This window comes from Pinus tabuliformis, chromosome 1_2 (genome assembly GCF_031772625.1).
Source record: "Pinus tabuliformis cultivar Carrire ecotype Pingquan chromosome 1_2, CPIR1, whole genome shotgun sequence".
NCBI classification, from domain to species: Eukaryota; Viridiplantae; Streptophyta; class Pinopsida; order Pinales; family Pinaceae; genus Pinus; species Pinus tabuliformis.
The window spans coordinates 340,136,074-340,152,561 of record NC_142298.1 but is presented as its reverse complement, the minus strand read 5'-3'; the positions used below and the strand labels follow the sequence as shown (position 1 = coordinate 340,152,561).

The 16,488-nt window shown below is 39.0% G+C and overlaps 1 pseudogene; it reads right to left on the bottom strand.

The window, feature by feature from the left end:
* Nucleotides 1–781: 781 nt before the first annotated feature.
* The window catches only part of LOC149205770 (putative galactinol--sucrose galactosyltransferase 1), a 30,407-nt pseudogene continuing 14,700 nt past the window's right edge, over nucleotides 782–16,488 (bottom strand).

The following is a 16,488-nucleotide window of genomic DNA, read 5'->3' as shown; positions in this document are numbered from 1 at the left end:
TCCGGGCTACATCATCTTGATCAAATAGTTCCTCTAAAGGTATAAGACCCTTAGGGATGACATTATCTTTCAACTGTAAAAATTCCATCTGATTTACCTCAATTTCTGGTTCATCCTCATCCCGCTCCCCATCTATGGCAGTATCTTTATAGCTGCCTTCATTCTTCAAGAAATTATCAATTTCTTTGTCATCTTCAAATACCTGCCAATATCTCAGATTGTTGGGAATAGTCGGGCAATGCTTAACATGGATTTCAAACTTATTATTTGTGTTCATTGGGATCTTTAAATTGCTTGCAGCTGTAGCAAGTGAATCTGCAATGACATTTTGTGTACGTGGAACACATGTCAAGGTAAAATCTGGAAACACCCTCAAGATATCTAAAACTGCATTATGGTAATCCCTCATTCGAGGATGTTTGGCTTGGTATTCACCCTTAACTTGTTTGATTACCAACTATGAGTCTCCATAAACAAAAATTTTCTTTGCATTCAACTTCTTGAGTATCTTCAAACCTGCAATCAGTGCCTCATACTCGGCTTCGTTGTTAGAACAATTGAAAGCCAATTTATATGAACAAATTTTTACATTTCTTGGGACTTTATTTGGTAGGAAAATGGGGTTGTGTATCTAAATCCCAATACCTACACCATCCTTACCTACTGCTCCATCGAAATCCATACTCCATAAACCGGTTTCTTCTTCCAAGTGCTGGAATTTTGTCTGCTCTTCTGCCTTTTGCTGTTGTCCATCAATTTTATGCTGTTGGTGAAACATAGACTACTCAGCGGTACTTGCAAGCTTTTGTCTTTCTTGATCAAGTACTGCTCGGAAATTCTTTGTTATCTCTGTAACATCTTCCACTTCAACTAGCTGGCTATTTACATAATTAAAACCTCTATCTGAATAAAGAACAAAAGATTCTAAATCTGTATGTACAACGTTAATTGGATGATTCAATGGTTTCTCGTTGCTTGTGATCATATACTTCATCTTCTTTTCTCTATATAACTTTCTTAACTGACCAAATACTGGAATTGTGGCATAGGAGAAATCTAACTGTAAAGTCCTTTTGAGCTTCCCCAAGATCTAGATAGAAGCATGCCAAAACAAGGAGGGATGTCGGCAACAACTACATCCATGAGAACATTCTTTGCTGGAATCTGATCTAAAGTCACAACCAAATCCTTGATGAGACCAATACATCTGACCCTACCGGAATCAAAAGAATAAAGATCATGATATTTACGAGTGATGTCAAGACCCAATTTTTCCATAATAGCCTTTGGCATCAGATTGTGGGATGCTCCTAAATCAAACATGGAATTGTGCAAGACATACTCATGCAATCTAAGGCTGATGTAAAATGGGGGTACTTCACTATCCTCAGATGGCCTTCTAGTGCAGGACCAAAAATAAGCTCGGGTTGGTCATCCTCCACATTAACCATATGAGACAGGGGGTCTACATTCAAAATTTTTGACACTTGACTCTCATAACTACTATTCTTCATCAATTCTGTCAGAGGTATCGGAACTTTTAACTTAGCAATCTCATTCTCTAAGCTAAAGGCTGTAATTTTATCTACCTCTTTGACCAGAGAATCCTTCTTTTCAGGCTTTTCCTTTGTTGTAATTGGCTGATTTGTCTTCTCATTTGCAAATTGTACTTTGTTGGAAGTAGGATCTACCGGCTCCTTTCCTTTTTTCTGGACATTTGAGGAATCGTTCTTAGGTTGTGCTGTTTCCTTTCGCTTTTGGACCGAATTGATTGGTACATCCCTGCTCCTTAGGGAATGCTGTTTCTACTACACTGACAGTGCATTCATATATCCCCTCTGATATTTATCTGATTCTTCTTCCAGGACTGTTTCATTGGCTAATATAAAATCTTCATCTTTCTACACATCCGGGGTCTCAGAATATTCCTCGTCCTCTATGAGATAGATAGGCAAACCATCAGCTGTAAAGAAATGATTTTCCTCCCCTATTGGATCCTCATCATCTTCAGACTCTGGGCCATGCACATAATTCTGTTGTAAATGTGTTTTGATTTGCTGTTGTGCCAATTGATCTTGTGCTTTCTGTTCCCATTGTTTGATTCTAAATTGTGGTCGCTGCTAACCACGAAAGTTCAGATTTCTGATTGGGACCTCGGGCTTATCTGCAATTGTCAATCTGTCAAACATTTTCTCAATTTTACAAAGAAAGTGATCGCCTTTACATCTGAGGAAGATGCTTCCTCCTTTATGGTCAATTTATTCTCTGTCTTCATCCTAGCTCTTTTAGCTAGCAGATTTGCCTCCACACTCACGACATTTTTCTGCATATCCTCCAATGTAGTAGGATCTCATTCTCTCAATTGGTATGCCATGTCGGGATCAAAACCATCAGGAAATTTTATCAAAGCCAACCCCATTGGTGGCTTGATATCAGCTGGAATAGCATTATAGATAGTATTGAATCTCACACAATAATCCTGAACACTTTCACCAGCATTCCTCTTTATATTTTCATACTCGGAAAGAATTTGGAGTGGATTTTTCTTTACCTCCCAACGATCCAGGAATTTTCTGTGGAGAACCGGCAATGTATTGATAGTCCCCGCGGGTAGTTCTCTGAACCACTTTCGAACCTCGCCTCCAAAACTTTGCACAAAAAATCGCATGGTTACATTCTCTTCATCTATCTCATGAAGATTGAAAAAGTCATTCATCCGGTCGACATGCTGCTGCGCTGTGATACCCTGAGTGGCATTAAACAATGGTATCTTACTTTGGTAATCAGCAGGCATAGCATCCAAATTCTAAGGTAGAATGAGAGGAGCATATATGGCAGCCATGGCTCGCGGCGGATTTGAAACTGATGTTGAAATAATAGAGGGATTTGTGACAACAAGAGGAGTTGATGACATAGAAGAGACGGGTATTTGAGGTGTAATGACAGGCTGTTGAGGAATTGAAGGTATGAAGGGAGGAGTCAATTGATGCTCTAAAATTTGAGGAAATGATGACGAGGCAAGAGATGTTGAAGCTGAATCAGAGAGTTCAGGAATTCGATTAGTGGTGATAGATGACTGAGGAGAGTTTCGACGATTACGGTTACTTATCAGATTGGCTCATTGGATTTCAAGCTCATCGATGAATACATGATCGACAACTAAGTCTAGTAATTCACTGTCCGATGAGGTTCTAAACAAGGATAAACCAAATTGTTCATTAAAAGGAAGATCTTCAAGGTACACCCACTTCACAGGACAATAAAAGGATCTAAAAATGGGTCTAGGACTTGATAAACTCTCTTGTATGAGGATCCTGGGAATGAGATTAGGATTTTCAAACACGGGAGGAGGATTGGGATCAAGATTGGACCTGGTGTATCTTCTTGAAGCTAGTGTGTTTGATTTTCCCCAAAATTCAAATGGACATTACAATTTTTTCAGCCTAATGAATTCTAAACCTATCATCCAAAAGTCTAGAATTTTGTTTTCTAAGTACTGGGGTAATATATTTCAGTTCTTCCCCAGTTTGGTTGCCACTATGTTAGAGCCTAGATTGACCTCAGGCTGAAGGGAGGAAATCCTAGGATAACCATAAACCACACTTAACCTGGTAGCTAGCCCTACTAGGTCGAGAGAGGGCTCTATCCTTGTCATCTCAAGACATATTTGCAACCATCCTCACTGAGATTGACAAGGAGAGAGCCCTCTCTCGACTTGGTAGGGCTAGCTACCAGGTTAAGCGTGGTTTATGGTTATCCTAGGATTGCCTCCCTTCAACTTGAGGTCAATCTAGGCTCTAACAGGAACCACAACAACCAAGGAACAAGGGAGTGTTTGGTTGTAATTCCAAGCAAATCACCACAAGGCATAGGGTAGATCACAAAATAACATTTTTGGCATGGCCTGGTATGCCCGGGCACCCAAAGGTGTGCTCAGGTGCCCACAAGTGTACCTGCCTGCCCAACCCACCAGAAATTCAGTGTCTCCAAGGAGTGCCTATAAGGCATCGGAACGACCAAGGCAAAAGGGAGCATTGGGCCACAAGACCATACTAACGACCATAAGGCATATAGTGTTATACAACCATCTCACAAAATAGAATAAGAGATAGGTCGACGCCTTCCAAATTAGCCTCTTTGAGGGGGAAACCTCCTTTAAATTACAAAAATGAATAATTATTGGATGATACAAATGACAAAACCTCCTTTCTATATATAGGAGTCTAAGGGGTAACAATATAATCAGAGCCTACATAACAAGAATAATGTAAGGGCACAACAATAACAATACTGGGCTTCTATGGGGCACTATAATAACCATATGGGAACAACAGGGGCACAAAAATAACAATAAGGGGATACAATGAAAATAATAGTCGGGAAATACACTAGTATTATAGGGACGTAACATGCCCCTCTCCCTCAAAAAAGTGTTGTCCTCAGTGCTTGATTAGTTGTGGATGTTTCTATATAAAATTATCATCCTCCCATGTGGAATCTTCAGTGGATAAGTTCTTCCACTTGATGAGATACTCTGAAATTGATTGACTTCCTAGCTGTCGAGTTCTCTTTTCTTTGACTGCTTCAGGTTCCAATATGATTTTTCCTTCCACGTCAAGTTCTGTAAATATTGTTTGAACTGGGAGCTTGCCACCTATAACCTTCTTTAAGCATGACAAATGGAAAATTGGGTGCACTTGGGAAGATTCTGGAAGCTCCAACTTGTATGCCATAGTACCAATCTTTTGGCAACACCTTGTACAGACCATAATACTTTGGTGATAATTTTTTATCCTTCTTAGCTTGATTGAGGGAAATTTGTTTGTATGGTTGTAGTCATAGAAATACCCAATCACCTACAATAAAAATTCTTTCGTTGCGATGTTGATCTACTAGTTGTTTCATTCTATTCTACACCAAGGTGAGGTTGTCCTTTAAGAGTTCCTTGTGGTCACAACTTAGCATTATTGGAATGACCTGGTGTGCCCGAGAGCCAATAGATGTGCCCACCTGCTTAGCTCGCCATAAATTGAAGCACCTAGGAGGCACCACAGTGAACAATGCACAAGCAAGCACTTGACCACAAGAAACATGAACCACTTAGGGTACAAGAGTGTCACAACTTATCATTTTTGGCATGGCCTAATGTACTCACCCACGTAGCCTGCCTGAAATTCAACATCTCTAAGCCACACCCAAGAGGCACCACAATGACCAAGGAACAAGGGAGTGCTTGGCCACACAACAAAAAAAATCACAACAAGGCATAAGTGCAGTCACAAATTAGCATTCTTGGCACGTCCTAGTGTCGTCGGGTGTCCACAAGTGTGTTGGCTCTCCCAGCCTACTTTAAATTCAATGTTTTCAGGGAATGCATGAGAGGCACCACAATGACTAAGGCACAAGGGAGTGCCGACCAAAATTCCACACGAATCGCCACAAGGCACTAGGGTGGTCACACTTTAGCATTTTTGGCATGGCCTAGTGTGCCCAAGCACCCAAAAATGTGTTACCCCACCCATCCTCCCCAAAATTCAGCTTTTTGAGGGTGCGCCCAAGACACGCCACAACTAGGAAGGCACAATGTAGAGTCAAACAAAAATGCCACACGAACAACCACAAGGCATTTGGGTGGTCAAAACCTCACATTGTTTGCACCCTCTAGTGTGCCCGGGCACCCACAAGTGTACCTGTCCAACCTTCATGCCCGAAATTTGGCATTTCCAGGGCATACCCAAGAGGCACCACAATAATTAAGGCACAAGGGAGTGCCTGAACAAAAGGATGTCCTACCACCCGAAATCCAGTGTTTCCATAGAACACCCAAGAGGCACCATAACAATGAAGTCATAATGGAGCGACCGACCACAAGGTCAGTCATAAGACATGGTTGTTTGAAGATAGGAGGACTTTAAGGAAGTACCATTATGGCTATGTTTTGATTAAAATATAAGGAAGTAGTGCGAAGACCACAACTATGACGACATGTTTTGCAACTTGTTGAGGCAAGTTTGTTGAGGTAGATATAGAGGCTACTGCAATAGATCGTAGATGCGATGATAGAAGAATCAATGCGGATGACCGATTCATAGGAAGCTATATGGAAACAATGCTATGGTTTACTTGTGCGGATTGTGGAAATCATGGATAGCATTGAAGTTAATATAGTGGGATTCCGGAAGGACTTGAATTCTTTCTAGGAGGAGGTTAAGGAAGATAGTTCTTTGGAGGCTCAACCACAACACAATAGTGAAATAATCTAAGAGCTTTCTAATGAGTGATCTTGTATAAAGGAAAAATAGGTAAATTTGTGGGAAGAAGTTGAAGTGATCTAAGAGAAAGTTAAGTTGAGTCTTTATTGTTAAGATGCCTATTCAAAGGAGGAAAACAAGGCTAACTAAGTTGAGGTACAAGGTGAAGCTCATTCGAAAGGTTTGGATGGGGATGTTTGAGTGATGGAATCCCTGATGAAGACTTAGATTGTTGGTCAAGGATTTGAATGTCAAATAGGAGTAGTGAAGCAGTAGTCAAAGGAGGAGGATCATGGAAGAATGTAGTCTGTCAAGGTTGGACCAAGTTCAATCTCTTCATATGTGATGAAGGAGGGAGGATTTGCGATGGAAGGGCCTCAACCAAATGTAGAAGTGAAGAAACTCAAGAGGATAGTTTCCTTAAAGTTAAATCATGCAAGTAGATGTTCTCTTGAGGATGAGAAGAAGGAGATCAATAAGGTCATGGAAGTAATAAGGAAGCACGGAAATAAGTATTCACAAGATGAAAAGGATTTAGGATTACATTTTGTATAGGTAACCATGCTAGGAAATAATTTTGTCACATTGGTGGATTCAAGAGCTTTGAATAGCTTCCCTAGTGAGAAGGAAATGAAGTTGTTGAAGTTGAGTGCTTTCAAATTTGTCAACTCGGTATTGAAATCATTGATGGAGATTCTTAAAGATACTCTGGTGAAGCTCAGTTTATGGTTTGGGAAGATGGATATGAGAGAGGCATTGATGGATGATCATGTATTGGTGTTGGGGATGAAATTCTTGTTAGAAACCCAAGCCATACTAAATATGGACCTATACTTACTCTTGATCTTAGGAAGAAGCATTTGGGGTATTTCCCAAGACTTGGTTTTCCTTGTAAATTGTCATCTATGGGTCTTATTCCCTTTTTTCTTTCAAGATAATGTGTTATTCACTTATTTATAAGTTTCTTTATATATATATAAACATATATGATGTTTGAACCGATGTTTCCATTTTTGGGAGGTGACATTTCTAAAGGTACCCATTTCAAAAACTCTGAAACGTTTTAGGGCTTCGTGCAACTTAGGTCTAATCCCATTTTTTTTTCCATGTAGCATTTGTGTTTTTTTATTTGTTGAATGAAAGATGCTATCTTCTCCTACTCTTTCCCAATTCCCATTCCTCCTTCATGTTATTTATAGCAGGATTCTATCAGCAAGTACAAAAAGCAAGAGAAAAGGCCTAGCATGATAGGCATATTAAACAGAAGAAGTTCCAGGTAGGAGACCTTCTTATCCTCTACGATAGTAAGTTTGTGAAGTTCCCAGGAAAATTCAAAATGCATTGGTTATGTGCACATGTTATCAATTAATTCTTGATGGAGGCGCAGTTCAATTAACCACGTTAAATGGAGAATTGATTCAGGGAAAATTAAATGGTAGTAGGTTGAATTTATACAGGGAAATCCCTGCTCCTACACATTCGCTCTGAGGAAGAAAGGAGAAAAGTCTTAGTGCCACCTGTAGTTGAAAGCGAGCATTGGACTATAAACTACGTTGCAGAGAGCTTCAACATATGAAGTTACTTCGCTATTCTGGAGTATGTCGAAGTTCATAGAAGCCGCGACAGAAGATGGGATGTGCACTACAGTGTGGAATGTGTCAAAGTTCGCCAGAAAATAGAAATATGACTGTTAAAAGGGAAAATACAAGAAAAATTACATTTATGAGGACAAATTGGAAAAATCTAAGGATAGATATGAAAATCTGAATGTAATCTAAACAAAATAAAATCTAATGATTGGGTTCAAAGTGCAAAATTATTATAAATAAGCTGACTTCTACCCATATTAAGAACTTTGTTGAATCGAGAGCTTCAGTGTTCATAGTGTGAAGAAATTGCAAAGAATTTTCGCATGAACATTCTGTCAACTGAAGGATTTGTGCGTATATTATACGAAAGAGGCATGGAAGGAGTCATGGAAGCAGCCACCGGAATAACCGTTGGTACACCCACCGCATCAACTCAGATGCTTACAGTAGCATCACCATCACCATAGAAACATAGGAGATCACCGAGGAAAAATTTGGCTAAGGAAGTGAGAAGCAAGAAGAAACAAGATAAGAAACCCATTAAACCCCAACAAAATCCTGAGCCAGTCAAAGACAGTGATGAAGAAGTGAAGGAGACAGGCAGAGGAAGACGACGCAGTATTTTTATTACCCCTACCACCATACATCCCGCCAAGGAAACCAAATGCCAAACTTGTAAAGGAATCAAAATATATGAAGTATTGCACATTTACACCCTTGTTGCAGGAAGAAATACCCTTTAAAGGAGAAGTTTTAGGAAAAATTCTGCAACTCAAGGTCGCGGATTATGATTTTAATGACAAGAAGAAGTACCCTCAATTTTCACCGGAACTATATTTGAAACAGGTGTGCTACCCGGAAAATGGGGTAACGAGGTTAGAGCCACATCAATGGGTGAATGGGTTGGAGTAGTCAGGAGTGCTAAATATGTTGAACGTGTCACACTTCGGCAGAAGTACGACGAGCACAATGTGTGCAAGGTAATTGCTTGTGTTGGTGCGCGATGGAAATTTATGGTTGGGGAATAAAATCCCCATAGACCCTATGTTGATCTAGAGGATCACAAGATTGCCATACTAAGGACATAACCTTGCGAAGGAGTTCATTGGAAAATTTCAAGACCTTTCTGTAGCGGAAAATATGAAGAAAAAGTTCAGGATGGTCAAAGGAAAGAGGGCTACGACATAAATTTGATTAGTGACCAAGCAGTTCACTTCGCGACACACATATTGGCTAGGAAGATTACGAGGAAATTCCACATGAACGAAGTTCCTACAACGGTGGCATCATTAACCGTGCCGTGTGCCAACAGGGTTCAATATAACTGGGCTGGATACATATGCAAGGAGACTGCCGCGAGGTCCATGAGAAAGGTACAACTTTCCACAATGCTTGGTTAATTTTGATTATTGCTATGTTGTCGTGGAGAGAACTAGATGAGTCGCAGTTACCTCAGTTATGTACAAATACCTATGAAACAGTGAGGTATGCTTCAGTATGGTTTGCCACCCACACATCACGTGCATAAGAGAAGAAAATATTTTTTGTAATTTACCACATGGATTTACACATGTTAGTAAACGAGCACCCCCAACTATCACTGAGCTTATACGAGAAGTATATCTTTGTGGCGAAGTTCAAAGTAGATTTTACAAGGTGTACATATAGGCGCGCAGAGGTGCAGAGAAGAAATGGTATTCCTTGCCATATATGGTGTCTGAAGACGATCTTGCGGCATAGATCTAGGAATGGCCTAAAGAATGGATGACCCTACTGAAGGTAACAGGAGACAGTGAAACAAAAGGAGAAGAGGTGGAAACTTTGCAGCATGGTGAAGCCAATGGAAAAGATCAGGAGTAGAATGAACACGAGCCAGAGGAGGAAGAGCTGCACGATGAGGGTCAAAGGGAGCCTCTTGAGGGAAATTAGAAGGCCAAGGAGACAGAAAAGGAAAAAACATAAAAAAAAAATGCCGCAGAGAAAAGGAAGGTAGAGGGTGAAGCTGGCTCAAAGAAAAAGAAGAAGTAGGAGGCTGATAAGACGAAGGATCTCATGGTCCTTACTGAAGAAGACTTAGATCAAATCATGGGTAGGATACAAGAAGCAACAATAGAATGTTGGAATAGAGTTGAAGATCGCTACGACACACTTCTGACTAGTGTTGTAGAATTAAAGATACTAGCACAGACAATCAGATAACCCGCACAGATAGAGGAAAGGGTTGGAGCAGAAAGGCATATAGAGCCTATGCTTGCAGTGAGGCTAGCACAAATACTTGTAGGAGCCTTACAGATTGAATCCACCAAACTGCAACAACAAGCTAAAGAATGGAAGCATGTCGACATGAACAATGCAACACTGCCACTGCCAAGACTACATAAGCTGCACATGGAGATAATTGAATAATTGAAGCTACGGGAACAACATACATCACAACTGAATATACAGGTGGAAAAAGAGTGAGATGCACTGTGGTAGAAGCTAAAGCAGGTGATGCAAGCAAAGGATCGAATGGCAGAGGAATGCCAAAATATCAAGGAGGTGGTCGAAGCGACATAAAGAGATTCCAGATCTTGATGTCTGAGAGGAAGAGCCAGTAGAAGAAAAGGTTATGCAGCTTGGCCTTGCAGTGAAGGGGTATAAGGATAAAATTGCCGAAGTGCAATTTAAGTATGAAATGCAGATTAGTGAGCTGCAAATGAAGCTATAGCCAACCAAGCCACAGGAAATAAGTGATCAAAGGGAGACTAACCTAGACTATAATGGCCAGAATCTCTGCAGCATTGGCAGACTATGGGAAGTTGTTAGATGAAATTTTGAAAATTTTGACTTCACTGCAGGAAGATCTAAATGTATAGAAACTATAGGAAGAAATGCAACAAAAGCAAGAATAGTTAGTAGAGATTTAGGCATCTGCGAAGACCTTACCAATTTTGCAAAGGCTCGTGAAAATCAAGGAGAGTAAGGCCGTCCAGAAGAACAATGAGGAACTAAATAAGAAGAAGCATATTTTGATATAAAGGACTCATCCTTGGCAGGATGAGGCCCTCTAGTTATCACAGACAGTGGATGAGAAGCTTCAGGAGCTTCGACAAAGGGATACAATGTTGATGCAGAACGTTGCAGAACATGTGACAAAGGCACTATTGGAGGAAGCACGCACCGATGAAAAGTAGGTGACAAAAGCTCTACAACAGTTCAATCAAGCCTACAACAACATCACAACAAAAATTAGAGGCAAAGTAGCTGAAAGACTCACGATGAGTCACATATGTGTTAGGGGACTGTTGGGCGCAAACCAACTTGGCCTAGATTTTGATGAAGACTCCACATTTTGGGGAGCAGAGTGTGAAGTAAAGGATGCATCAGAGTGCGAAGTGGACTGCGCAGTACAATAACAGAGCGTGAAAGTGGACCGCGTAGTAGATATACCACACGGTATATGGGATTCAGAGCGACTCGAAGCACCTCCCTTTTTGTAAAATAATAATATTTTGTATATGATGAATGGTTTTGGACCATTATAGCTTGTATTAGGGGAGTCTATAGTATATGGAATGTGGTATTGCGATGATATATCCCTCAATGTAATAGTATATAGGGATGAATAAAAAAAGAAGAGGACAACCTAGTCTTGAAGAATCACATCATGTGTTGAATGGTTGTATCTTTGTGAATTGTGGTTTTGGGCAAGAAGGTGAGGCTCTGCAGCTGAGTGCGCAGAGGCCTAATTCTGTAGTTGAGTGTCTAGACTTCTTGTCGCTGAATGCATAGGCCAATAACTGTTTGTTGTACAAATTCTCTATTATAAGCAATAGTTGTTGTGGATGTAGTCCCACATTGGGATGAACCAAAGTATAATCTATCTTCATGTGTATCTTTTCTTATTATCTATTGTAGCATAGTAGTTTTATTACAGTTGCATTTTATTACAATGCAGTAATGATTAAGGGTTTATATGATATGTTCTAAGTAATGAATGAAATGTGGCGAAGTAATGTGTGAATGAAAAGTAATTTATGAGTGGTAAGTATAAAAGAAAACACAAAATACCACATCGCATCATCCCTCAAGGCCGTAGAAACATGGTTTTGCAGCCTCCAATATTCACTTCTAGTGATATTGTAATATTCTTACAGGTCATTGCTGAAAGGGCCAGTGATTGAGGGTTTTGTTGGTGTGCAGTAAAAGAATCAAACCTGGGTCAACCCAACCTAAAAGGAAATCATATCATGCAATTCAAACCAAAAAATGGCTAGTCGATTAGAAATGAAAAAAGTACCTATCGTTGGCCAGAGATTTTGTTTAAGCAAACATCATCCTAAAAATTACAAGAGAATTCAGTCAGTATACAAAATTTGTAAACAAGATGTTGAGAAACCAGACAAATTAGACTTTCTACTAGCATACTAAGAAGTAAAAGTTTGGAATCAACTACTTGATGAATAAAAATCACCTGAATGGATGGATGCAAAGATTAAAATATGATAAATGGACATATCGAATGATGACCGATCGAAAATCCCTTGACTGGGTGATCATTAGTCAAAGAAACAAATCATAGAATTCGTAGATCTACTCAAGAATATCAGGATGTATTTGCTTGCGATTATAAAGAATTAAAAGGATTGGTCAAGGAAATGGGAGAAATGAATATTAATCTCAATCCGAGAGCAAAACCAATAAAGAAGAAACTTCTAAGCTTGTGCACAAGTATAATCCCATCGTACAAAAATAAATAGAGGGAATGCTTTCTGCGGGAATCATATACCCCGTAGAAACATTAGAATGGGCAAGCCCTATGGTCATTTAGCCAAATAAGCATGATGCGACTAGATTGTGCATTTGTGCCAACTATTGAGGGTTCAATAAATTATCAGTTACTAATCCATTTCCGACTCTATTTGTCAACTTGATAATAAACAAAGTTGCGGGAACCGAATGCTATTTATTTACAAATGGTTTCTCAAGTTACAACTAGGTACAACTAGTAGAAGAAGATTGAGAAAAAACAACATTTGTTACTGAGTTTGGTTCTTTTGCATGTAGAGAGATACCATTCAGATTAAATAATGCACGAGCAATATTCTTAAGGATCGTTGTCAAAGAATTTCAAGAATATATTTATAAAACAATGGCAATATATTTTGATGACTGGACAGTCTTATGCTATGAAAATATCATACTTAATGGATAATACTAATGTTTTAAAGATTTTGACAAATACAATTATCCTTGAATAATAAAAAATATATCTTCACAACACCAATTGGAATATTGCTAGGCCATGTTGTTTCAAAAGATGGGATTAAAGTAGACATGGTGAAAATCAAGGTAATTTCATATTTGAAACCCCCTATTAATAAAAACAGATTAAATTATTTAGGTTACATAGGGCATTACAGATGATTTATTAGACATTAATATGATATTACATTTTCAATTGATGAGATTTTAAAGAAAAATGTCCCTTTTATTTAGTCTGATGAGTGCGATGAGTCTTTCTAATTGTTAAAAAATAAACTAGTCAAAGCACCAATTCTCAAGTTTCCCGAATGGTCTAAAAAATTCCATGTACACGTTGTAGTAGGAGCAGCCCTAGCACAACATGACAAGGAATTGATAAACCACCCAGATGCCTACGCTAGATAGAAACTCAATAAAGATGAAAGAAACTACTCGACAACAGAGTGTGAAGCTTTAGCAATGATTTTTGCTTTACAGAAATTCTGACATTATCTCCTAGCAAACCCTTTTCTATTTTACACCAACCACCAAGCATTAAAATAACTTGTAAATAAACCAGTGCATCAAGGATGAATTTGCTGATGGTTATTATTATTCCAAGAGTTTGAATTTGAAGTCATTTTACAACCAGGTAAACACAATGTTGGTCCCAGCCACCTATCTCGACTAGAATTGCAAGAGGAATCGACGGATATTGATGATGATCTTCTAGATGAAAATTTATTCAAAATTGAAGTATTTCCATTAAAATTTGCTAAAAAAATAAAAATAAAAAAACTACATACTCGAAAAGCACTTGAGGGTTTATCACAGAAAAAAAGGAACTCGCAATCAAAGAAGCACCATACACACTGATAAATGAATAGCTATATAAGATTGGGATTCATGATGTACTTCACAAATGAGTTTTATAACATGAAAGAGAAGTAATCATTGATGAAGCACACAAAGGGGAATCTAGAGGAAATTATCAGGGACAAATGGCTGCATTAAAGATAATGCAAGTAGGACTTTGGTGACCGACATTATTTTGTGATTGCCAAAAATATGTACAGAAATGTGATATATGTCAAAGAACTAGACGACCTCTACCAAAACACCAAATTCCGGTGCACTTGATTGTAACATCATTACCTTTTGAGATATGGGCAATCGACTTTGTTAGTGTCAGTCTTTGAAGCCTTCCTCCAGTGATCAAACATGCTCTTACAAAGTGATTTTAAGGTGTCAAGGTCAAATTTTGTCATTTCAGTGAGTCTCCAAGTAAAATTTGGTCACTAGGTATTAGGTGTAGGATTTGTTTTCACTCATTTCAAAGTTTTTCAAGTTTCGGTCCATATCAACATTCGGGCAAGTGTATGATCATTCAAAAAGTTTTCATCATCATTTCAGGTTCCAATGGGTCATTTTACACCTTGTTCGTGCTTCAGTTGTACCTAGGTAAGGCTCATTTCCCTCTCCTAGGGCTTTGAAGGTAATTTTTCTTGGATGGTCAAATCATCAACAAAACTTGTATCATGATGCTCATACACCTTCCCCTATCCTTAATGTACCTTCTTAAGCACTTCCCATCACTGATATCCTTCAAATTCATCATTTTCCCACAAACCCTAGCTTCTTGCTACAATTTGACAATTTTCTAGGCTAGGCCTGTGTTTTGCCCTTTTGGAACCCTTCCCCTCACCCAATCTTTGAAATTACACTTTCCCTTCCTTCCTAACATCCCTCCCTATTTTCCAAAATCTTCTCAAGAATTTATCAGCCCCTTATCCCCTTCATTTCCCTTCATTTCTACAAAAACCCTTGTTCCACACATTAGGGTAGGTTTTACTCAAATGAGGTTTCTGAGAAATAGAAGATGAATTTGACAAAAGTGAGAGAATTTTTTTTCCATAATAGGCCAAGAAAGAAAAACCTTCTTCACTTTTGCACAAGTTTCATGGTTTTAGAGAAATGTCAAAAATAAAGTTGCCTCAAGAGGGTTGCTACACCTCTGGAGTGGCTTTGGGAAAATCAAGATTTCTCCTAGCTTGGTTGTCTAAATTATTTGACTGTTGCATCAAAGGATACCTAGACACAAAGAGCTTTCCAATGAGCTATCATGAGCTCAATTTGGAGTTGAGAAAGACCTTCAAAATATGACTGTAACAACACTCTGCATTTAGGTAGCCTCATTTTGCACATTTTGACCAGTCTTGGGAGATTTGACTTTTGATAGGGCAAATGAACTCCAAATTCAAACATTCAAGATGATCTGGAAAGTAGACTCGACAAGATTTCTAACAAGATATCTTGCACCCAGTTTGACACTGGGATGGCCTCCAAAACTCGGTCTGAAAGTGGCACTATGCATAAAATCAGTGGCGTTGCGCATTAAATTTTTTGCACAGGGATTTCCAATAGGTGCGCAACGCCACTGGCGCTACGCTTTTGATAGGGGCACCTTCTTGCAAAATGGATTGCATATTTAGAATCAGCATGAAAAAATAAGAAAACCCAAAAAGTTTGAGAATATTTGGACAAGATCTTGGCCACCAAAAGGGCAAAAAACACCCAAAATATACCCTCTCTGCCACTTTTTTGACCCACAGGAAGCAGTCTTGGGAGAATCAACTTTTGGAGGGGTAAATGGCCTCCAAATCAGGAAATTCAAATTGTTCCAGAAACTAGACAGATAGGGCTTTCCAACAAGCCATCATGGGCCTGATTTGGACACCGGGAAGGCCTCCAAAATTTCCCTTGAAGTGGCGCTGTGCATTAAATGAATTTTGCCAGTTTTGCTAGAAAAGCCAAATTTTCCCTAGTTTTCTCTACAATTGACTTTTTCTTATTCTCTTGGTAAATGTGGCATGGTAAATGATGTAACTTGCTGTAATTATGGATGAAAAACACTTGATAGGGTAAATACATCAAGATAAAAGTGGTTTTGATGCTGAATGAATTGGTTTCCTAAGTTTTAGAGGGAAGTTGTTCCACTGCCTACTTTTGTGTTCCTAGTTTAGATATGGTTGAAACCACCCATCTTCTCATGGTTTCGACCCCTGATAGCTAGCTTGAGTAGTTTTCTTGCCTATATGATGTACTCTTTCAGTCATTTGTTAAGGGTGGACTCTTGTGGAAGCTCTCAACTCTATTGTATATCTCTACAGCAGTTGGCAAGGAATAAAACCAAGTTTCACAACTATTTTTGTGGGATCCTTGTGATATTGAGTTTATGTATTGTTTCTTCTCTGTAATGAGTTTCTCTGATGTTTTATATGTATCCACATCTCTCTCTCTTCTAAACTAAATGAATCAAGGTGAATAGACGAAATACACTAATTTATGGTGCTTTGTCTTGGGAATGCATTTGGTTTTCTGTGTTTTCAACAGTTTAAAGAGGATTCATGCTCCTCATGCCC